We start from the raw sequence: 25,670 nt of genomic DNA on the forward strand, positions 1-25,670 counted from the left end.
TCCCTCACTACCTTTTGCTCTTCTCCCTTTTCCTCCTCCTTCTTTCCCCCTTCCCCTTCTTCCCTCCCATTCCTCTCGCGTACCTTCCTCCTGTACTCTATCCTTTCTCCTTCCATCCTCCATTCACTTTTCCTATTCCTCATTTCCTTCTTCCCCTTCCCCTCCTCTCTCATTCCTTTCTCCTGCCTCTCCCCTCTCTCTATTCATCCCTCTCCTTTCCCATCCTTTCCTTCTCACTTGTCCTCTCTCCCCTTTCCCCTTTACCCCCGTTCCTTCCCCTACCCCATCCCGCCACCTCTCTCCCTCTCTTTCCCACCTCCCCTTCCTCCTCCCGCTTTCTATCTCCTTCCCCTCCCTACCCCCTCCTCTTCACCTCTCATCCCCTTCCCCCTCTCTCCTAACCATCCTCTCCCTCCTAGCCTCCATTTTCTGTCACCTCTCTATCCTTCCCTGATATCCAGCCACCTTCCCCCTCCCCTCTTCTTACCTCCCCTCCCTTTCCCCTTCCCTCTCCCCAGTCCCCCTCCCCTCCTTACCCCTTCCCTTTCCTTTTCCCCTTCCCTCTCCTCTTTGACTCTTCCTCACTCCTCTCCCCTCCCCTCTACCATTTACCCCCTCTCCTCTCAAACATCCCCTCTCCTTGCTTCCCCCCACACTTTCTCCTCCTCTCTCTGAAAACTCCTTCCCCTACCCTTCACCCGCTCCTCTCTCCCCTCCCCTCTCCCTCCTCCCTTTCCACCTCCCTCCCCTCCCCCTCCCCTTACCCTTTCTCCCTCCTATCTCTCGTCTAATTCACTCACACCAAAAATTTTAACCATACCTCCCTCACACACACACACACACACACACACACAAACACACACATACACACACACACACACACACACACACACACACACACAAACACACACACACACACACACACACACACACACACACACACACACACACACACACACACACACACACACACACACACACACACACACACACACACACACACACACACACACACGCAAACACACACATCCTCAAATTTACGTGCACACACATTCCCTCAATGTGTCTGCCTACATCACTATGTCTGGTTTTCTAAAAAAAAAATGAAAGCCCTCTCTCTCTCTCTCTCTCTCTCTCCCTCCCTCTCTCTCTCTCTCTCTCTCTCTCTCTCATACACAAAAACACACACCAATATGCTCTCTCTCCCCCTCCCCACGCCCCTCTCCATTCCCCCTTCGCCTGTCTCCCCCCTCCCCTCTTCCCCCTCCCCCCTAATCACCCTCCCCTCCGCTAATTACGTGGTCCTGGTGGCGGTAATTGGGTCGTTACGGTGTTGCTTCCTATACGGTCGTTACACCAGATTTGTTCAGTAATCTAGTTTGCCATTTTTACATTTTTCAGATTTTATTATATTTCGATTCTTCTTTATTTATATATTTATCTGTTTCTTCAATTACGCGTTGTGTTTATTATGCTTTGTGTTCTTGTTTCGGCTCTCTGTCTTGTATTCTCTCTCTCTCTCTCTCTCTCTCTCTCTCTCAAACACACACACACACACACATTTTCTTTCGCTAGTTCTTCGTCCTCTTCGTCTTGCCGTCTCTTTCTCTTTCCCTCCTTTTCCACGTCACAAAATGCAATAATCCTGTCCCCATTCTAACCTCTCTCTCTCTCTCTCTCTCTCTGCTCCACCCTGTCTCCATGCTGTCTCCCCCTGCCTATCCCCTGCCATACTCTACCTTACCTCGACCCTCCTAAATCTCCTATATACAGCTCCCTCTCCCTGCCTTTCCAAAACTATGCCTCTGCCTCTCCAAAATCATGGCTCTGCCTCTCCAAAACCATGCCTCTGTCTCTCAAAAATCATGCCTCTGCCTAATTCTACTTCCACCTTGCCTGTCCCTCCTCTCCAATAGAATATACACTTTCTTCCCTTTACCTTCATTCCTTCTCCCTCTCCTTACTTCCCTCAGCTTGCTTCTTCCTCAGCTTGTCTTCTGCCTTTCTTCTTCCTCTCCCAGCTTACATCATTCCAATTCCTGCCTCTCCCTGCTTTCCATCTGACTCCCTCTGCCTATCTTCTACTTATTTTCTGTCTTTCTTCTGCTTTTCCCTGCTTATATCTTTTCTATTCCTGTCTTTTCCTGCTTTCCATCTGCCTACCCTTGCCTGCCATCTGCCTATTCCTGCCTCACATTGTCTACCTTCTTGCCTTTCTCTACCTTCACTCTGTCTATCCCTGCATCTGCCTACCTTCCCTCTGCCTATCCCTGCCTCTGCCTACCTCCTCTGCCTGCCTGCCTGCCGTGCCTACTCCAGCAAGCATCTCGTGCCTGTCCCTGCTGGATCCATACTGCTTTAGCCTGGATCGAAGGCACGCAGGTTGGGAATGAAGAAGGGTGACAGGTTGAGAGATGGATAGATAGATGGGCAGGTAGACAGACAGGCAAACAGACAGGCAGTTAGAAATAAATAGATGGAGAGACAGACAAATACGTAGACTGGTAGATAAGATATATAGACAGACAGATAGATGGATAGATAGTTACTGTTTGATGGATAGAGACGGAGTGTTGGATAGATAGATGGATGGATGGATAGACAGATTGGCAGATTCGTAGTCAGACAGATGTGCAGACAGACAAATAGACAGACAGACATAGAGACCGACAGACAGACGGACTGAAAGCCAGACTGTGGGCCTTTTTTTTTTTTAACCACTTCAGGCCGAGGGATCTTTTCTCGCGCGAAGGAAAATTTTTAGTGTTGGTAAGAAAAACATGAAAAATAAAAGGTGTTTGGAGTAAATAAATCATCTGCCGTTAGCCAAAATATAATAAAGATATTCTCAGTCTGAAGGGGTTAATAAGAATTGTAAAAAAAAAAGCTCAAGGGTCTTTTCTGAGCTGAATAATAACGGTAATAATAATAATAATAATAATAATTACAACAACAATGATGGTGATGATGGTGATGATAATGATGATGATGATGATGATGATAATAATAGTAGTAGTAGTAGTAGTAGTAGTAGTAGTACTACTACTACTACTAATAATAATAATAATGATAATAATAATAATAAAAACATCCTCAGTCTAAAGAGGCTGACGAAATTCGTATTCTCAAATCATGCCCAGCGACACCAGGGACTCGAATTTATGGTCGTGCAATCAGCAGTCCACTTCTTTATATACCAATTTCCCCTTTGGGCTCACCTGTCTCCCTCCCCCCCTTGCCCTTGACCCCACACCTGCATGCGTCACGTGCTTTCTAGTGCTTACATGCTTTGATCTATGAGAGAGAGAGAGAGAGAGAGAGAGAGAGAGAGAGAGAGAGAGTAATTAGTCTCTTATTTTCTTCGTTTTCTCTCTTCCTTTTTCTGTCCATTTTCTCTCACTACCTTCATTTTTCTCTCTCTTCCTCCTTTTACTCCTCCCACTTCATCTCACCCTTTTTCCTCCCCTCTGTCCTCTTTCTTCCTTCCCTTCTCTCCTTTCCGCCTTCTTTCTTTCTTCTTTTCTTCGTTTTTCCTCACATTTTTCCTCCTGCTGCCTTCCCCTCTTGCACCCCTTCCCTCCTCATTCTCTTCGCTTCCACCCATTTTCCCGCCTACTCTATTACATTTATTTTTGTCCAGTCTCCCCTTGTGCCTCCAATTCCCTGGCATCCCCTTCTACTCTCTCTCTCTCTCTCTCTCTGTATGGAAGTTTGTATAGACGTGTTTATGTACGTGTGTATGAATGTATATATCTACGTACCCACCTATCTATGTCTATAAAAATTAATACATCACTAATTTCCGTCACCAAAACACTGACCACGCTATCCAAACTGCACACATCGCCAGTTTGCCGTATCAGAAATGCGGTATATTAGTAATAGTCCACGAATTTCATTGCAGACGAAAATAGACTCCAACTTGAAGACGAACCACGAATATTTAACGGAAGATATTTTTTTTCAGAAGCAAGGAAAGATTTAAGTGACGGGCCTAAGGAAACATATAATACTTAGTCGAGAAGGAAAAGATGATGAGATACTCGTATAAATGTGTCGGAATACAAAATGATATTGAGACTACAAGTTATACAGTGACACTCAAAGGCAAAGGATGACCTAATAATAATGGAGATAATCAATATGAACGTTCTCATGGTGGAACGCTGAAATAAGACACTAGAAACGGTAGTTGCTGCAAAAATTATGAATATATGAAAATTCGTTCGCACCCAGACGACCGAGAGAGGAGAGAAAAACATCAGCCGCGTCCTGTGACTTCTTTCTCTTTCACAAACCACTGATCAACGACAGAATACGGATTATAGTATTTCCTAATCATATTTTTTCCCCTTCATCAAGTACGGTTTTTTTCTTAATTTTCTTGTTATGCATTATATTGGAAGGGGACAGCTTTCCTAAATGCAGCATAGACCCTTCACATCACTCGGTCACCTTTAACCTTGTCTATAACTGCTATCTCTCCACCTTGAATATCGACCTGTGGCAAGAGATAAAAAAAAACAGAGTATGATGCAAGTCACGAAGAAGTGTTATGGAATGGATACAGTGGTGTTGTATATTCTTACTGTGCCACTGAACTATAACACGAGATTAACGCTAAAATATGACGCCAGTAACGAAGAAGTGCAATGAAAAGAACTTAGACTCATAAAATTGTCTTTCTCTGCCACTGATGTCCGGGAAATAAAATGATACAGGACGAAAATCTCCAAGTTCAGGTCGATGAGCTACACTTTACCCCAAAAGATATTATATATATATATATATTTTTTAATGCTAGGAAGAAGGAACCAAAGGCCACGAGCCCGCAAAATGTTCCTTCCAAGAGAAAAACAAGATACAAGAGATAGTCAAATTCAAGATCTGATCTTACAGGTCAATAGGTTAATAGTCTAAATGTTACCTTATTTCTTATGAACTAGTACCATATAATACTTCTTTCTGACCATTCCCTTCTTTACATTCCTTTCATTCTTATACCTCTCCCTTCCCTCCCCTTTCCCCAGCCTCCCTCCTATTCCCCCTGCCCCCACATCCCTCCTCTTCCCCTAGCCCCCTCCTCCTCCCTCCCTCCAGTGCCGCCTCCTCATGTCCTCAGTCACCCCTCCTCCTTTCCTTCCTCCTCCCCTCCTCCCCTTCTTCTCTTCACCTCTTAGGACCTGCTTCCTACTTTCCCCTATCACCTCCTTCCCTCCCCCGTTATCTTCCTTCTCCTCTGATTCCTCTCCCACCCTCCTGTCATCCTCGCCTCCCCTACCATCCTTCCCATACCGCCTCCCTTCCTTAGCACCCCTCCTCTTTCTCCTCCCCTACTCACCCATCCCTCCACTTTCTTACCATCTCCTGCAATACTTCCCATGCCTGCCCCCCTCCCCTAAAACACCTCTTCCTCCTCCACTACCCTCCTACCCCTTCGTTTTCCCCTCCCCTCCCCTACCACAACTCCTTTTAACCCTTCCTCTCCCACCTCTCCCCTTTCCTTCCCCTCCACTATCATCCCTCCCCTTCCCTTCTGTCTTCCTTCTTCTCCTCTCTTTCCCCTCCCCTCCCCAACCACATCTCCTCCTCCCCCCCTCCCCTCCTCTTTCCCTCTACCATTTTGGCGACGTCCCAGACTGCTACAGTTACTCCCCCCCCCCTTTCTCTTCCCACTCCCCCTCTCCTCTCCCTCCCCCCTTCTCCTTCCTCCCTCTCCTTGTCCCCTTCTTCCTCTTTTTACCTCCTCTCTTCCAATCACCACTCCTTTCATTTTCCTCCTTTTCTTCTTCCTTCTCCTCTTTCTCCCTCTTTTCCTCCCCTCTCTGTTTTTCTTCCCTTTCTTAGTTCTTCCTTCTCCCTCTCCTCTTTCTCCCCCTTTCCTCTCCTTTCTTTTCCACTTCATTTCCTCTTCTTTTCCCTCCTTCTCATTTTCTCTCCTTGTCTCACTTCATTTCCCCTCATTTTCCTCCTCCGTCTCCTTCTCCTTCCTCTCACACGCTTCCTCCTCTTATTCCCACTCTCCCCGTTTCCTCTCCTCTTCTCTTTCTCTTCTCACTCCTCTTCCTCCTACCTCTCCCTTTCTCTCATTCCCTTTCTCTTCAACCTCCTCTTCCTCTTTCCCTTTCCTTGCCTCTCCATCTTCACTTTCTCCTCCCCCTCCTTATCTCTCCTCCCCTCTTCTTCCTCGTCCCCTTCTTCATCTCTCCCACTCTTCTTCCTCCTCCCCTCCTTATTTCTCATCCTCTTCCCTCTCCTTTTCTCTCCTCATCCACCTCCACACCCACCTCGTCTTTATCCTCCCTGTTATTCTTCCTTTTCCTTCATCCATCCTCCTCCTAACCATCCTATTCATTATCCTTTATCCTTATTCCTCCCTTTCACTTTCTTTCGTTTCCCCCTCCCCTTCCTCCTTCCCCCTTTTTTCTCACTCTATATCCTTTCCCCAATTTCTCTTCTCTCTCTTCCCTTTCTCTTTTCCTCCAGTTCCTCCTCCCACTCTTCTTCTACCTCCCCTGTTCTTCCTTCCTCCAACCCCTCCCCTCCCCTTCCGTCTCCCCCTCCCCTCCTCTTCTCCCTCCTCTGTTTGTATTTTTTCCCCCTTTTCCCTCCCACTCCTCCTATACTTCCCCATCCCTTCCCTCCCCTCCCCTCCTCGCTCCTCCCATCCCCTCCCTTCTTTTCCCCTCCTCTCTCACCCCTTCTCTCCTCTCCCCCTCCTCTCCCCTCCCCTCCCCTCCCCTCCCCTTCTCGTCTCCACTCTGTCTGTCATTTGTCCCACTCTCACCCTTACCACTGTCCTTGCTCACCCTTCCTCCTTCCCCGCTACCCTCCCTGCCTTTCCCTCTCTGCCTCTTCATGCCTACCTCCTTGCCTTCTACCCGGCCTCTCTCTCTCTCTCTCAACTTTACTGCCTCTCCTCCTGCCTACCTGACTGCCTCCTTTCTTTCCTCCCTGCCTACTTGACTCCCTTACTGCCTCTCCTGCTTGCCTGCCTAACCGTCTGCCTACCCCTCCTAAACTGCTGCCTCTCTCTTTCTTTTTCTGCCTCACTTACCTCCTCCCTGTCTCTCCCTGCCTCCCTGTTAGCCTGTTTTATAACTATCTGCTTGCCTAACTTTCTTTCCCTCTGCCTGTTTTTTCCCTGCCTACCTACCTTCCTCTCTGCCTGTTTCCCTGCCTCTCTGCCTGCTTGCATACCTTTCTCCCTGCCTACTCCCTGCCTGCCTTCCTTCCCGCCTCGCTCCCTGCCTGCTACCTCCCTGTTTACCTATCTTCCACCCTACCTGCCTGCATTCCTCCATGCCTGCCAGCCTTTCTCCATGCCTACCTGCCTGCCTGCTTGCCTACTTTCCTTTTTCCCCCCCTGCCTGACTGCTTGCCTGCCTTCTTCCGTGCCTACCTTTCCCCCTGCCTGCCTGCCTGCTCACCCTCTGCCTTACCCACTGCCTCCCTGACCAAGACCGTGGCATGGACCCTATGACCGACCAGCCATGAAGAATTAAATTGTGGTCGTGTCTCCCTCCTCCTTTCTCTCACTCGCTCACTCACTCGCTCTCTTTTGCTCACTTTGTTCCACCTCTCTCTTTAATACACTGTCATTTGGTCAATCTCCTCTCTCTCTCACTTTCTTTCACTCGGTTTCGTTCACTCTCCTCTGCTCGCTCTCCTCCGTTTCTCACTCTAACACAATGTCCTCAGGTCCATCTCCTCTCTCTCTCTCTCTCTCTCTTTCTAATACACTGTCTTCTGATTCTCTTCTTTCTCTCACTTTAATCTAATGTTCACTGGTCTATCTCATTCTCATTACTGTAGCTCACTCTCTTTCTCCAGCACTCTCTCTCTCTCTCTCTCTTCCGAGTCTCACACTGTCTTCTAGCCTATCTCCATTCTCTCTCTCTCTCTCTCTCTCTCTCTCTCTCTCTCTCACACACACACACACACACACACACACACACACACACACACACACACACTTTTCTCTCATTTACTTTCTTCATCAATTATAATCCATCTACCTCCATTACATGACACAAAACGTAATTTACTATTCTGATTTATTTCTCCGCTGTTTTACTGAGTACTCTCAGGCGGGGAACTCAGTTACAACGCCAAAGGCAAACTGAGATTCTCCTAGTATTAAAAGTCATATTAAACGCCTCACATTCCTTCATCCTGCTTTTCAATAGGAACTTTTGGGAATATGGATGTAGCAGAGATCAAAAGGAAAAAAACAAAGTGACGTGAATGCAATAAATAGTTAAGATGAAAGAAAAAGTTAAAGTATTGGAATTAAAGGGTTTATGGAAAATTAGTAGAAAACACACGGAATCTGAAGAATTTATAAGCCAATGGTATGCAGACTTGCCGCAAATAGGAAACTGTTTTGGAAGCTGATGGGAATATGTGGTGATGCATACAGGAAAACTGATTATCAATGTGGTCTTGCCTTTACGTGACTCTACACTGAATGGCAAGCTAATTATTTGCTCCTGCTACCCAAGAAACCATCAATAACTCTGGGCTGTAACTAGAAAACCAATTACAGAACTACAAACCCAACACCTGAACGCCTGGTGGCCTGCTGGGTTACGGCGCTCCAATCGACTGTGGCTCAATAAGTTTTAAATCCGAAAGTGGATTGAAATTTCCTTCTTACTTAAAGCCTCTCAAGGAAAAGCGACAATACTTTTCCATCTCAACTTGGGCCAGATTTTTGTTCCTTTGCAGCTCATTTCACGTAGCTCAGTGGTATAAAAAGACAACGCTATAGCTCTACATCCTTGCCATAGGACTTCTTCCTGACTAGCATCATATTCTAGTGTTATTCTCTCGTTACAGCTCGGTATTCAAGGTGGAAAGAAGGCAATTATAGGCCAAGTTAGAGTAAAAGGAGTATAGATGTCTCCCTAAGCTGAGTAAACTGTTCTGCTGGTTGCAAGGAGGAAGATAAAATGAAAAATACAGAATATATCGCATTGGCTTGAAAGTGTAAACACAAAAAAAATGCATAGAGCTTTTTTTTTTTTTTTTTTGAGAGAGAGAGAGAGAGAGAGAGAGAGAGAGAGAGAGAGAGAGAGACAGACAGACAGACAGAGACAGAGACAGAGACGGAGAGATGGACACAAAAAGACACAGACATATAAATGGATGGATAGACAGACAGAATTACTGATGGACACATAAACAGACAGGTGTAGATAGATAAATGGATGGATAGATAGACGGATAGACAGATGGGCGCCCAAAGAGACAGATATATAGATAAATGAGTGGATAGACAGATAGACATATAGAAACATTAACAGGCACAACTGTATTGATAGACAGAAACAAATATAGACAGACGGACAGATAGATAGATGGATGGATAGATAGACAGATAAATAGATAGACAGACAAAGATAGACATTTTCTGGAGAGGGCAATCAGAAAACGCATGGCTAATGAACTGAACCCAATTAACAAAGTAATTACGGATAAAGTAATGAATCAACAATAATGACATTAGGAATATTAAGAATCTTTCACAGACACCAATCTCTCTCTCTCTCTCTCTCTCTCTCTCTCTCTCTCTCTCAAACCACCGTCTTTACCTTGAGAATACCTGATGTAATAATTATAGGATGACGAGTGAGCGGACGAAGAAAATGCCTAAGTTTGCCCTCAAATTGAAGGTGAAGGGCTGTTAAAATGGCCAGGTAAATTAAATGCCAATATGAGGAAATGAGGGGGGAAATTAGTATGCTGTTCCTATGACCGCTAGATCGAGCCCCTAAAAAGAGAAAATAAATGCTGTTCGTAAGACGTCTAGATCTATCCCCTCAGTACACACACACACACACACACACACACACACACGATAGCAACTCTAATCATCCACCTTTCCATGTCTCCTCCAACTTTCTCTCCCTTACCCTTCCCTCTGTCTTTCTTCCATTCCCTTCTCCCTCCTCTCTTTTCCTTCCTTTCCTTCTCTTCCCTATCCTCCTTCTCGTCTCCTTTCCCTTCCTCCCCAGTTTCCTCTTTCTGTCTCTCTTCCCTCCTCGTCTTTCCCTCCCCTTCTCTTCCTCCACTCCTTTTCCCCCCTCCCCTTCTCTCCCTTCATTTCTTTCCTTTCCTCTCCATGCCCCTCCCCTCCCCTCCCCTCCTAATCTTCCCTTCCAGTCTCCCATCCTCTCCTCTCCTCTTCCTTCTCCCCTCCCCTCCTCTCCCCCTTCTCTTCAACCTCTCCCCTCCCTCTTCTCTTCATCCCCTCCCCTCCTCTTCCTCCTTCTCTTCATCCCCTCCCCTTCCCCTTCTCTCCATCCCCTCCCCTCCCCCCCTCCATCCACCTCCATCCTTCAAGTGCTTTCTGTTCGCCTAAGATAACAGGAGCCTTGACCACTAGGGAGGGGCATTGTGACGTCACGGGGACATAAGCCAATCAGACTTCACAGACGAGTACCGTTTGCGACGTCACAGGATCATCAGCCAATCACGCTTCTCAGACAGATTATGCTTCGTGACGTCATTAAAGCATAAGCCAATAAAACTCCCCAGACAGGATGTGCTTCGTGACGTCACCAGGATATCAGCCAATCTTACCTTGAGAGAGAGGGTGTATTTCATGACGTCACGGGGTACTGATGACGTCACGTAGGTAGCAGCCAATCACAGAGTCGCGTCCGTGTTGCATGTCTGGCCATGTTTGGAGGAACCTGGAAAATGAAAAAGGAGGAAGAATTTAGTGCATGATTTGGAAATAGATGGAATTCTGATATAAGGTGTGTATTAAATTTGCACAGAGAGAGAGAGAGAGAGAGAGAGAGAGAGAGAGAGAGAGAGAGAGAGAGAGAGAGAGAATTACGTATTAAAATTCCATGCATCTTTTGTCATCATTTTCTTTCTCGCCATAAATTACTGATAACAACTCTTCTACACGTCCCCCTAATTATCACGCCAGAACTGATCAATAATTTCTCACTTATTTTTATTCTCCTGACACCTTTTACATGACCACGATAAATCCTACGCTGATGGACGTAATAAAGCAATAAATGAATAAATAAATAAATCATCCCTGTCAAATTAACGAAGATCATTAACCCCTTCAACCCGAGGACGTATTTCTGATTATATTTTTTTTACCCAATTATTGAAGGGATTAACGAAGGTTGTGTCTAATCCCTTCAGTTTGGCTTGTCTCTTTAAAGCTGAATAAAATCACCTGTAAATAGCATAATAATAATAATAATAATAATAATAATAATAATAAATACATAAATAAATAAAGGAAAAATACATCGCTGGACTGAAGAGGTTATGACAAACAATACTGGTTTTTTCTTAGTCCCAATCGTCCCCTAAAACAAGAACAGCAACAGTTAAGGTTCCTAATTTTACCACTGGGTTCAACGGGACAAGGTGAAACAACTACGTCCTCCAGTCGGATCGGTTCCAGAATCGAACTCGGGCTCTTTTACCTGTGATGTGGATGTGCTAACCAATACACCACCTGTTCCCCCGATAACCAATCCGTGGTATGGAGTGGGTGTCTAGAATAATACAGGAAATACAAGGACTGCAGAGTTTTGCATCTATAATCAGTTAGTGTCTTAAAAAAAAAAAAAAACGAAATTAGAGTTAAGAGAAATTGCAGGATTGTACACCAACAGTCTGCAATCACCTGACGGAACTGGGCAACTTCGACTCACTTGCATCTTAAGCCATGTCTGCAACAAATCCAATCAACCTTAGTTACGAGGGAAAAGTCTCCTTGGTTACCAGTCAAATCCACCCTCCACTTTGACTACACTTGAACTCGTATCCTTGTTAGCAAAGGAAGCTCCCTAACACCTTTTACTTGGCGATTTATTTTTCGATAAGGCTGGTTAATATCCTTTTGTACGCTATTTATGCTGAAAATGGTTAAACTGGAAGGATTTATGCAACAGAGTATAAGACAGTAACATGGACTAAGCAAAATAAATCGCTTAGGAAATGGTGTTAGGGAGTCTCTTTGCCAGGCTAGAGCAAACGCACTATAATTAACCAGTAAATTATTTCGTGACCTCCAAAATAACCCCCAGTGACCTAAGACGACCAGGGGGCTCGATCTCGTGTAGCCTCTATGTTGCTATGGGGGAGAAGGAGGAAGGACGAAGGGGGAGGGAAGTGAGGGAAGGGGAGGGGAGAAAGAAGGAAAGGGAAGAGAGGAAAGGGGGAAGAGGGAGAGATTTATACCTGCGCAAAACTTCAACCCCGTAAGTGCTTGGGTCTGTGTATGAAGAACGGACACACGGACAGACACAGAGAGATTGAATTTTATTTTTCATGTTGTTTAACCCTTGCTTATTTTTCCCTGTATTTTTTTTTTAACTCTTCCCTATGTATCTCTGTTTATCCCTTTTTTTTTTTTTTGCCCACTGTTTTCAATTTCTGGTTCCATCCTCTCTCTCTCTCTCTCCGCTATCACTTCCTCCCTATTTTCCTCATTACTTCCCTCCCTTAATCGTTCCCTCCGTCCATCTCTCCCTCATTCTCTCCATTCTCCTTCTTCCCGTCCTTTCTTCCCTCCATTTCTGCCTTCCCTCCATCCATCCCCCTCCATCCTTTCGTCCATTTCTCCTTTCCTCCACTCATCTCTCCTACCTTTTTTCCGTTCTTCATCCTCTCTCTCTCTCTCTCTCTCTCTCTCTCTCTTTCTCTCTCTCTCTTTCTCTCTCATGCCAACTCCTTAAATCGAGCCAATACGAAGAAGGAAACTGGCATTTAATATGACGGAGGAGGTGGCCAAGGAGAGGAAAAAGAGGAGGGAAGAAAGAGGAAGAGGGGAGGAGGTAGGAGGGGGAGGGAAGGAGGTGGAAGATGGAAGGAAAGGAGAGGGAGGAGAAAACAGGAGGATGGGACGGAGCGGAAGGGAAAAAGTGGAATGTGGAGAGAGGAAGGAAAGGATGAGGTAGAGAAAGGTGGAAGAAGAAGAAGAGGAAGGAGGAAGAAGAGGAGAGGAGGAGAAGGGGAAAACAGAAAGGAGAAGTAAAGAAAGAGAATTAAAGAATGGGGAGGTAGAGATGAAGAAAAGTGGATGGAATAAGAGGAAGAGGAAGATAAAGAGGAAGATATTGAGAAAATTCTAAAGACAAGAAGATGGGGATGAAGAAGGCTAAGAGAGGCAGAGGAATGTGGAAGAGGGAGTAAGAGGAAGAGCAAGGAAGAGAAAGGCATAAAAAAAGAGTAATGAAGAAGACGAGTGAGCGAGGAGAGGTGAGAAAAGAGGGGAACCTGCAGAGATGATGGAGGGCAAGAGATCGCTTTCCTAAGGGGTAGGGGGAGAGGCAGGGAAAGGGAGGGAAGGAAGAAGGGGGAGGGGAAGCAAGAAAGGGGAGGGGAAGGAAGAAGGGGGAGGGGAAGCAAGAAGGGGGAGGGCATGGAAGTGGAGGAGAAAGGAAGGAAGAAAAGGGGAGAAGGAGAATGAAGTGAGAGTTAAGATGGTGCGTGGGGGAAGAGGGAGGGAGGGAGGAGGAGGGGGGATGGGGGAGGGAAGAGGGAAAGAGGGAAAGGAAAGGGAAAACAGGAAAGATGGAAGTGGGAGGCAAGTGAAAGAATGAGGAAAGGAAGGGAAGAAAGAAAAGTGGGAAGAGGGAGAGTGGTCAGGGAAGGAGGAAGGGGGAGGGAAGTGAGGGAAGGGGAGGGGGGATTGAGGGAGAGGGGAGAGGAAAGGGGAAAGAGGGAGAGAAGTGAGGGATGGAGGAAGGGAAGGGTAGAGAGGAAAGTATGCGGAGGGAGAGCACTGAGGGAAGTGAGGGAAGGGGGAGGTAAGTGTGAGTAGGGGGAGGGAAGTGAGGGAAGGGGAGGGGAGGTAGAGGGGTTGGTTTCATCCCCAGACTGCATTGTAAGGGGTCCAACAAATCCTGAGGGAATGGGGATAGGGGCTGCGACCAAGCGAAAATAATACCACCTTTCTTACCTGGGCTGCAGGGCTGATAATGAGGCGGAACAATTAACAGAGAGGTAGGAAGACTTCAGAAACAGATATTTAGATAAACTACGATAGAAGAGAGAGAGAGAGAGAGAGAGAGAGAGAGCAAACACACCTAAACACGCCACTATACCGAATACATGCTAGGGTTTTCTCAGTCAGGATTTATTTCAGGATTTATTGGATTTATTTTCGTCAGAGGGAACTGGACCACTCATACAACTTTCAGTCATGGTCGTTTGAAATATGATAAGTCTTAGTTATGAGATAGGAATGAATCTCCCTGGTTACTAGTCAAAATTATCCTGCCATCTGACCACATTTGACCATTAACTGAGCCAAAAAATGTTAGAGATCTTTGTCGTATGAGATTACATGGACTATAGTGTGGTTGTATTAGCTGGGATGATTGGTGAGTCTTGCGGAAGGTCAGAAAAGGTCTATATAACGAAATACAAATCCTCAGTCTGTTCCCTGTCCACCCTGGGATTGATCTCACGCCTTTTCAGACAGCAGACTTCTCCTCTAACCACTCGACCACCAACTCCTTACTTACCAATCTCTTTATCTACCTGTCTACCCGTCTACCTATCTTTCCGCCTGTTTAACTATTTATCTTTAGTTTATCCAAATATGTATCTATATATCTATCTATATCTATATCTATCTATCTATCTATCTATCCATTTGTCTGTATGTCTGTATATAAATCTATTTCCCTATTTATATACCTGTCTGTCAATCCATCTGTCTGCACACACACACACACACACACACACACACACACACACACACACACACACACACACACACACACACACACACACACACACACAGAAGCCTAATATTCCCCAATACGAGTATATACAAAGTGTACCCCACTATACGAAAAGTTTACCCCAATTGAGTCTATACAAATTTTCCCAACATATACAAAGTGTCCCACAGTATATATAAAATGTGCCCAAATATATACAACGTTTACCCCAGTATTTTAAAGTCTGCCACGTTAATGTAACCTCAACCCTACTATATTAAGGTTTACCGAAGTATAGGAAAAGTTTACCTATGCACACTGTATAACGCTTACCCTCGTATCTATAAATTCACTCCAATATATTTTAATGATGGGTTAAACATTGTATATTCGAAAAACTCTATCAAGATCAGTGAAGCTTATGACAGCTGCATTAATTCGATAAAAAAATAAATAAATAAATAGCCTCCCTCGTTCCAGCATTCATGATTTAAATAATGCTAATGTCTCGTTTAAAAAGAGATAAAAAAAAAGGGGGGGGCCTCCTGTTTTTGCATAGACAACAGTTCGTAATGAGTTTGGTAGTTGTCTGATTTCATTTTTCTTTATTTTTTATTTTTATTTTTTTTCTGTGAACGCGAATGTTATCAGTTTTTAATAATGCAGCTTAACTATGTACGTCATATATATCCTTGGTAGACGTGGAGTATTACGGACAGACAAACAGGTTGACACCCCCCCCTACACACACACACACACACACACACACACACACACACACACACACACACACACACACACTCTCTCTCTCTCCATCAGATTCCTTAAAAAAATGAAAGGTGAGTCAGGACGAAAACTTACACATACCAACAAACTCTGAGATGAAGCGTTGATATGCTGGCGGAAATGGGGCAAAGGATAAGTAGCCGTACTCTCATGGGTTTCGAGGCCTTCCAGCATTTCTTTTTAGTCATTTTCGTAAGCTACATCTTTCAGTTCTCTTCTCTATTATGACTGGAATAACGTACTGGAATAACACAACAGGCCTGACCAGGCCAAACAAGGATTTAAAGTAACAGTTTCAACACGGTCAGGATCCTTTACTCACTCTCACCTGAATTAAAAAAAAAAAAAAAACTAGAAATCACTCAGAGAACGCAAACCTTCGCCAATGCCACTGCCATTAAAAAGGATCCGGATCCGGATCCAAGGATATAGGATCCGGATCCGGATCTGTGGATGTAGGATCCAGATCCGGATCCGAATCCGCCCCAAAATATGATAAATTCTTTCTTGGTCCATGGCCCACCTTTCCATAAAATTTCATTGAAATTCATTGAGAACTATTGGAAATATTGTAGTTATTCACCAAATCCGGATCCGGCTCAAACTTTAATCATTTCTACTTTGGCCCATGGTCAACCCTTCCACATACATTCATCAAAATCCGTTCATAACTTTTTGAGTAATCATGATAACTGACAAATATGCCAACGCGGGGTAAAACATAACTTCCTAGGCGGAGGTAGTTACTTGGACGATATGTCAGAGTTATCCCGCTCATGTGAGGCTTAATATAACTAAATGTAATAAAGGACAGGTGAAACTAAAATTTAAAATAAAATACCTTCCATATTTTGCTATTGTTTTATCTGTAACATTTTCTCTGCATTATATTTTCTGTGTATGTGTATCTTTTTAATGTTAATGGCTGTGAATGTGTTTTATGAATTCTGGGTAAAGCAGGGCGTGACCTTGGGGTAGTGGTGGTTGTGGTAATTGTGGTGATTGTGGTAGTTATGGTGGTTGTGGTGATTGTGGTAATGATACTGTATAAAAGTGATACTGATGCTTGTGGTAGTTGTGGAAGTGATTGTGGAGGTTGTGGAAGTGATATTAAAGGTTGTGGTAGTTGCAGAATTGATATTGGTGGTTGTGGTAGGTGTGGATGCGGTTTTAGTGGTTGTGGTAGTGGTAGCAATCTATGGTGGTAGTTGTTGTGGTGAGGCTGGTGGCTGTGGTCGTTGTTGTAGTGATACTGGTAGCTGTGGTGGTTGTGGAAGTGATACTATTGGTTGTGGTAGTCGTGGAAGTAATATAGGTGCTTCTGGTAGTTGTGGTAGTGACGTTGGTGGCAGTTGTAGGAGTCATATTGGTGGGTATGGTGATAACTGTGGTAATTATGCTGGTGGTTGTGGTAGTTGTGGTAATTATGCTGGTGGTTGTGGTATTTGTGGTAATGCTGGTGGTTGTGGTATTTGTGGTAGTTATGCTGGTGGTTGTGGTAGCTGTGGTATTATGTTGGTGGCTGTGCTGATAACTGTGGTAGTGATACTGGTGGTTGTGGTCGTTGTGGAAGTGATATTGCTGGTTGTGGTAGCTGTGGTAGTGATGCTGGTGGTTGTGGTAGGTGTGATAATGGTGCTGGTGGTTGGGATAGGCTAGTTGTGGTAGTGACCCTGGTGGTAGCTGTGGCAGTGATGATAGTTGTGGTGGTAATTGTGGAAGTGATACTGGTGGTTGTGGTATTTGTAGTAGTTATTTGGGTCGTCGTGATAGCTGTGATAATGATACTGGGGGCTGTGGTAGTTGTGGTAGTGATAATGGTGGTTGTGGCAGTAATAGTGGTAGATGTGGTAGTAGTTCCGAAGCATCATTTTCCTGTCAACTTATAGGTTCTTTTAACACCTGAGATTACCTGTCAATTTCTGCAAAGGACACGTATTCGACCTGTCGTACGTTATTACTGAAATCTACATCAATATTAACCCTTTCAACTCGGTGACGCATTTTTCCATTTATTCCTGCTACCGGAAGACGATTTTCAACTTAAGGTCATATTTCTCGTGATGAAGGGGTTGAGAAAAGGTTAATGAGGATAATATATACAACACTTCCGGTTCTATGACTCTCCCCTTACCTGAAGTCAGTCCCAAGGAGATAGTAAGAAGATAGTACAAGAAAAGTTATCTGGCTGAAGGGGTTAATTGGACACACACACACACACACACACACACACACACACACACACACACACACACACACAAGGGAGTTTATGAAGGTGTTGTTTTGCAAGAATAAATAGCTATGTAAGAGGTGTTAAGAAACCTACTAAGTTCATAAGAATACGGCTGCTTTCCCTTTGAGCTATTTCCACTTGCTTATTAATATTTCATCTAAAAGTTAACTGGAATGTGTGAGTAAATTTCGTCTGATTCGGTTGAGAGAGAGAGAGAGAGAGAGAGAGAGAGAGAGAGAGAAATGAAAACCACCCAGCCGCCAGTGATTGAAAAAAAATACAACTCTACCGGCCATCATAAATAACAGAGTTTGTATTGCGTTATATATTCTTGCCCTTACTTCACTCTTTATAAAATATCCCTTAAATATATCCCTCTACCCCTCTCTTCCTTTCTATCCCTTCCCCCTCACTCCCTTTTTCTCACACTCCCTTTTACCTCCCTCTCTCCCTCCTTCTCTCTATCTCCCTATCCTCTATCTTTCCTTTTCCGTGCCTTACCCTTCTCTCCCTTTTCCCTCTCTCCCTTTCTCCTCCCTCCTTGTCTCTCAACATCTTTCTTTACCTTTTTCCTCTCCCCTGTCGACCTCTATCTCTTTTCCCTCCCTCTTTCTGTCTCTCCCCGCCTCTTCCCTCCCTCCTTCTCTCTCCCTCCCTTTCCCTCTCCCTCCCCGGAATATATAGAGCGTGTCAAAAAAAAAAGAGTGTAAACCATTCTCCATATATACGAGGTTGACCTGAAAAACACACTATATAGGATTTTTTTAAACTCTGTGATTTTATATTCTTTAATTTGTACCTAAAATATTTAATCACTTCATTCCTTAGCCGGTATAGTAACATCTCCAAAGTTTTCATCATCATCTTTCCATTAGAGTTTCCATAATCAGATAAACAGACAGATATGCAGGTAGGCAAGATAGGAGTGAAAATAAGACATCATCGACGACGGAGATAAATAATAATAGTAATAATAATAATGATGATAATGATGATGATAATAATAATAATAATAATAATAATAATTATAATAATTATAATAATAATGATGATGATGCTGATGCTGATGCTGATGATGATGACAATGATGATGACGATGACGATGATGATGATGATGATGATTGATGATGATGATGATGACGATGATGATGATGATTGATGATGATGATGATGAAGATGATGATGGTGATTATGATGATGATGATGATGATGATGATTGCTGCTGCTGCTGCTGCTGCTGATGATGATGATGATGATGATGATGATAAGGAGGAGGAGGAGGAGGAGAAGAAGGAGAAGGAGGAGAACAAAAAGAGGAAAAATAGGAAATAAAAATAATTAACAACAACAATACCAACACATCACAAAAACAACAACAACATCCCAGGGCAGGTAAGCGTATTAATCACCACCATTTCAACCACCATTAGGCCACAACCACCACACAAACGACCCCCAGGTGTTCCATTACCACACCTGCCACCACACCATAGCTCACCACACCATTAACTCTCTACAAGGACCATTACTTTTATTCCAGTCACCCCTTACAAGATTTTCATTCCTCAAGAATGATCACTGTTATATTCGGTATGTTTCCCCAACCTGCTCCTCATTGGAACTCGCATCCCCAGAATACTTTCCTCCCAAACTTCAACCTACAGCCGTTCAAGTCCAACTGTTACAAATTTTTTATGAATGGAGGAAACCCGTAATCTGGTGTATGGATTTGTTTTTTAATTTGTTTTTCCTTTCTTTGCTCATATGTAAAAAGAAAAAATAACTCGCTCACTTCCACAACTCGAGTATACGGTAAACTAAGTAATGGTTGTGTACAGTGCGATGGGCCTTATTTATGGGGGCAGGAATGAGCCTCCTTGGTTACTAGTCAAATCGGCTGTGCAGTCTGACAACACTTGGCCACCAACAAAGCTGAAATAGTTAGAAATCCTCATCAAATTAAATTCATTATGGATACGAGTTTATCATTAATCTGCTATACATCTTTCAGTACAATGAGGTTTATATTAATTTTATTCTTGCTACTTCCAGACGATTTTAGTCAATTAAGGAAATCCTCTATTATGGAAAGGCTTATAAACATAGTAGGAGTTGGAGTGGTTGTGGGAGCTTGCATGTGATGGTTAAGTTGGAGTGGTTGTGGTAGCTTGCATGTGATGGTTAAGTTGGTTGACTGATTAATGATGGTTGTTGCAGATGGTGGACGTTGATGGGGAAGGTGGTGGTTGTGGTGGTAGAGGTGGTGGTGGATATGGTGGTGGATAAGGTTGTGGTGGAAATGGTGGTGATCGAGGTAATGATGGTTTCGGTTTTGGTGGAAATGGTGGTGGCAGAGGTGGTGCCAAGATGGTGGTGATGGTGGTAGAAATTGTGGTGATCGAAGTGGTGATGGCGGTATGTAGTGGTGAAGATTTTGGTAGAAATAATGGTTACAATTTTGAATTGCCGAGGATAATGATGTAAATGATGTGACTGTTGCTGATATTAGAACAACGACGACGACGACGACGACGACGACGACGACGATGATGATGATGCTTCCAGTTGTGGTGAAGGGTGGTGATGGTGACCATAAGTTGGCGATCCTTAAAAAGGGTACAAAAATACCCTTCCCCATCATCACTTTATTTCCTCCGCTAACGAAGTTGGAGGAGGTTATGTATTCACCTATGTTTGTCTATTTGTTTGTATGTTTGTCCACATGATGTCTCTAGAAGTTCTCGGTGAATTTCAATGAAATTTTGTGGAAGGGTGGGCCATGGGCCGAGATAGAATTGATTCAATTTGGGGGCGGATCCGGATCCGGATCCTGCAATGGCATTGGTGGAGGTATGCGCCTCTTAATGCTTTCTAGTTTGTACTGCAAGTACTGTCATACCTCCAGTGACACAGGAGGAATGGGACGGGAGGAGGGAATTAAAAATGGGACTTCCTTTATCCTCAGATTTATGACCCCAAATGAATCAAGAAACCTACCTTTAATTAAAGGAAGAGGTAGAAGCAATGCTGGTAGTGGTGGGGGGAATGAACATAGGAGATTTAATGATGATGATGATGATGATGATGATGATGATGATGGCAAGGATAATGTTGGCTGAGATGGCGGGGGTAACGTAGCTAATGTTGGTGGCAATGTTGGTGGTCGTGTTGGTAGTGGTGGTGGTAATGTTGGTAGTGGTGGTGGTAATGTTGGTAGTGGTGGTGGTAATGTCTGTAGTGGTGGTGGCAATGTTGGTAGCGGTGGGAGTAATGTTGGTACTGGTGGAAGTAATGTTGGTACTGGTAAGGGTAATGTTGGCTGTAGTGGTAGTAGTGTTGGCAGTGGTGGGGGTAATGCTGGTAGTGGTAAGGGTAATGTTGTTAGTAGCGGGGGTAATGTTTGTTGTGGTGGGGGTAATGTTGGTATTGGTGGGGGTAATGTTTGTAGTAGTGGTGGTAACGTTAGTAACGGTGGAGTAATGTTGGTAGATGGTGGGGGTAATGCTGGTAGTGAGGGGGTAAGTTGGTAGTGGTGGTGGGGGTAATGTTGGTAGTGGTTGGGGTAATGTTGGTAGTGATGTGGTAATGCTGGTGGGAGTAATGTTGGTAGTGGTGGGGGTAATGTTGGTAATGGTGGGGTTATGTTGGTAGTGGTGGGGGTAATGTTGGCAGTGTTGTGGTAATATTGGTAGTGGTGGTGAGAGTAATGTTGGTAGTGGTGAGGGCAATGTTGGTAGTGGTGGGGTAATTTTGGTAGTGGTGGGGGTAATGTTGGTAGTGGTAGGGGTAATGTTGGTAGTGGTGGTGGTGGAGGATCATGTATTGATTATTGCGCTGGTGGGTCTGCTGCAGCCAGACTGCAGGCCAACCACCACCACCACCACTGCCCCTACCACTGATACCACTACTGCTACCCCAACCACTACCACTGCCAACCACTACTACCCTGACTTCCACCACTACCACCGCTACTACTACCACAAATACCACCATCACCACTACTACCATTACCACTATCGACTGTTACCAATACCACCACCACTGTCATTACCACTGCCATTAACGCTACCATTACCACTACTACTGTTACTGCTACCACTAACACCATCACCACGACTACCACTATTACCACTAGCGCTACTGGTACTATTAACTGCGACCACTACCATTGCCACCACCACTGCCGGTGACCTAACCACTATCACAGCTACCATTAACACTACTAATATTACCTGTACCACTACGACTGCTATCATTACCTCTACCACTGCTACCTTTATTATTACTATTACTACCACAAACAGCTGTTGCCACTACCACTGCTACCACTACCACTACCACTGCCACTTCCACTGACACAACCTCAACCCCTCCTACTGCTACCACTACCGCTGCTACCATCACCACTGCTGCTACCATCTCATCACTACCACCAGTACATATCCACCCACCATTGTTACCACTCCCACTACCACTGCCACCACCACCATAACTACCGACCCTACCAACTACCAACCACCAATGTTACTACCATCACCACCACTACTACCACTACCAATGCAACCACTACCATTACTATTCTACTATTGCCATCATTACTGCAACCATACTAGGACTATCACTGCCACCACCACTACCAATAACTACCACTGCTTTCGCCACCACATGAACTACCAACATCACTACCACCACCACCGACACTGCTACCACCAGTACTACCTCTAACTACCACTAGCCTCCCAACACAACCATCACAACCACTACCATTACCAATCTCCCACCTCCATAACAACCTGCATCACTATAACTACCATCACTATCACAGTGCCTACCACAACTTCCTCTACAACCATCACCACAGTCTGTTCTCCACACTACCACATCTACCACTCCATTGCCACCATTTCTACCACAACTACCCCTATCACCATTGTCCCCACTACCATCACAACCATTCAAACAACCACTTTAACTCTGTCTACCATTCCTAATACCGCTACCACCCTCTTTACTTCTACTACCACCATTCCCATCATAATTAGTACCACTACCACAAATGCTACCCCTACATTAACCACCACCACCACCACCACCACCACCACCACCACCACCACTGCTCCTACCATTCCGCACTACCACAACCACCACCACCACTACCACAATTATCATGCCCAGTAACAGACGCCAGTTATCAATACAGCCACAATCGCTACCACAAATACCACTAGATTTCCTACCACCACTACGATATTACTACCAACACCACTTCTCGTACCACTTCTATTTCAACTACCATACTTTTTCCATAACTACCACCACTTCTATTCACTCAACCGCCATCATTATAACTATTCATTACTACAATAAGAACTTTTATTTTTTACAAGGGATGAGAAAAAAAAGTCATAGAGCACGAAGGTTCCCAAAGGCTGAGATAAAAATAATTAAATATATAAATAACTGAATAAACAAAATTTGCCTTCTGATATTGAAAGGATTAAAATATTCTCCTGCCTCAACAACCATTACAAGCTTCCACCATCACAACCACCACCCCTACCACAAACACCAGCACTAACACAACGCTCACCGCTACCACACCGCTGTCACTATCACAACATTCACCACCACACCTACCAACATTACCACCGATACCAATTTCACCATTCCCACCACCATCACTAATCACGTCGCCTTACCTCCTACCACAACTACCACCATTACCACCATAACTATCCACTCCTGTCACTATCACCAATCACAGCTACTATCACCTCTATCACCCCTTCTACCACCACCGAATACCATACTCTCCCCTCCTACCACAACTACTAACATCACTACCCTTACCACAGAAACTTCTACCATCATCACCAACCACCTTCAACTCAACTCCTACCACAACTACCACCTCACTACCACAATTTCACCTCGTCCTCCCGTCTTTAACATCCATTCACATTCTATTCCATTCCTACCACAACTACCACCGTTACTACCACACTACCACAACTCCACCACAGCACCTGAGGACATCAAAGCATGCAGACACCAGGCACCTTTTGGCGTGGTCATGAAGTGATGTGGGAGGTTTAGTGATGATGAGGTGATGAGAGTGGTGAAATAAGTCAATTACTAAATTATGCGAAGGAATAAGTCAACGAGGTAGTGAATGATGATTTTAGGAATGGTATTGGTACAGTAATATACATGATAATATATGTTCTTTTGCGGATACGAATTTGGATCAAAGTGCCTTACCTACCTCTGCAGACATTATATATAAAAGAATGATACGATAGAGAGAGAGAGAGAGAGAGAGAGAGAGAGAGAGAGAGAGAGAGAGAGAGAGAAGGCATAAATGGAAGGACAGAAAAAAAAGGAAAAGATAAAGAAGGAAAAAGGATGGAAAAGAAAGGAAGGAAAAAGAGATCTGAGAGGAGGGAGGGGGGGAGAGTGAATGGGGGAAAAGGGGAGAGGGAAAGAGGGAGTGAGGGGGGAAAAGGGGTGAGGGTGGGGGGTAAGGGGAGAAAGGATGGGAGTGGGGGAAGGAGGGGAGGGGGTTTGGGGGTGGGAGGGGGGAAGAGCCATACCGGAAAAGGCTCTTCCACAAACTTAAGAAATTGGAGTCAGTGAGGGAGAATGGGGTGGAAGGACTACCATTTGACCCCCCATTAGGCAGCTACAAGGGCAGGAAAAGGCAGAAAAATGGGGAGGTGAGGGGAAAAGAATGGGCATATGAAGGCGGTGGAATGGGGAGACGAGGGGAAAAGAATGGGGTTACGAGGGTAGAGGAATAGGGAGGTGATGGGAAAAGAATGGGGTTAAGAGGGTAGAGGAATAGGGAGGTGAAGGAAAAAGAATGGGGATAAGAGGAAAGATGAATAAGGAAGTGAGGGAAAAGAATGGGGATATGAGGGCAGAGGAATGGGGATATGAGGGTAAAAAGAAGAGGGATGAGGGGACGAGGGTTTGAGATGTATGGATGACTCACACAAACACAATACTGTACATGAAACACAATATTACACATTCACAAACAGGTAGATCTTAAGAAGCTACAAAGAGCATGAAACCTTCCTCCTTCTTTTACAAATTCAAGATATATATTCACCATACCATTTAGCCCTCCACATTCTGAATAAATAAGACAAAAGAGGAACCTTCTATCCACGGACACCCAAATGCAGAATTATAACTTTTTTCTCACTTAATACCAGACGCCGAAATTCCAGATGATATCCACTGTGCCCGCTACAAAAACACACCAAGTTCCCGTCTCATCACTCACCTCTACTACCTACCGCCGTTAATGTCATAAAATAATGGGGTCGTTAAGACATCTAATAACGGGTATCAATATAACCTAACAGAAGAAGTGATCGGCTTTATGTGCTAGAGGGTAAACTGTTAATAAAAGGAGAGAGGACGTGTGACAGGGATGATTTGTCTGCCGAGCTGTTTGATGTACCATTTAGGGGTATTTTAAGGATTTTTTTTTTTTATGAGGGGAATTCAATCATTAGAGACTCCTAAACTGACATTAAAAAAAAAAAAACTTGAGGCAGCAACTTTAAAATTTAAAAAAATCGTTTAAAAGGGGTTACAAATCATGAGAGACTCCAAGGCTGGTAAAGAAAAAATAAAAATAACAGCAGCAATACTAAAATGGAAAGATAAATACAGAAAGGGTTACAAATAGGTCCAAGAGTAAGATACGAAGCTTTTGGCAAGTATTTTATCATACGTGGGAAAAGAGGTGGTGATGATGATGATGATGATGATGATGATGATTTTTCTTCATATTTACGAATAGACCAGTGTTTGGGCTTCCTCTGCTCTCCACAGCTTAGGTAGGTTATTTTATTTTTTATCTTGATACGTGCTGAGCTTTAAATAGGCGTGCCTTATATAACCGAATCATTATGGTTTTT

The sequence above is a fragment of the Coenobita brevimanus genome, chromosome 54, assembly GCF_032717465.1.
Source record: "Coenobita brevimanus isolate Jiangsu-jjx chromosome 54, ASM3271746v2, whole genome shotgun sequence".
Taxonomy (NCBI): domain Eukaryota; kingdom Metazoa; phylum Arthropoda; class Malacostraca; order Decapoda; family Coenobitidae; genus Coenobita; species Coenobita brevimanus.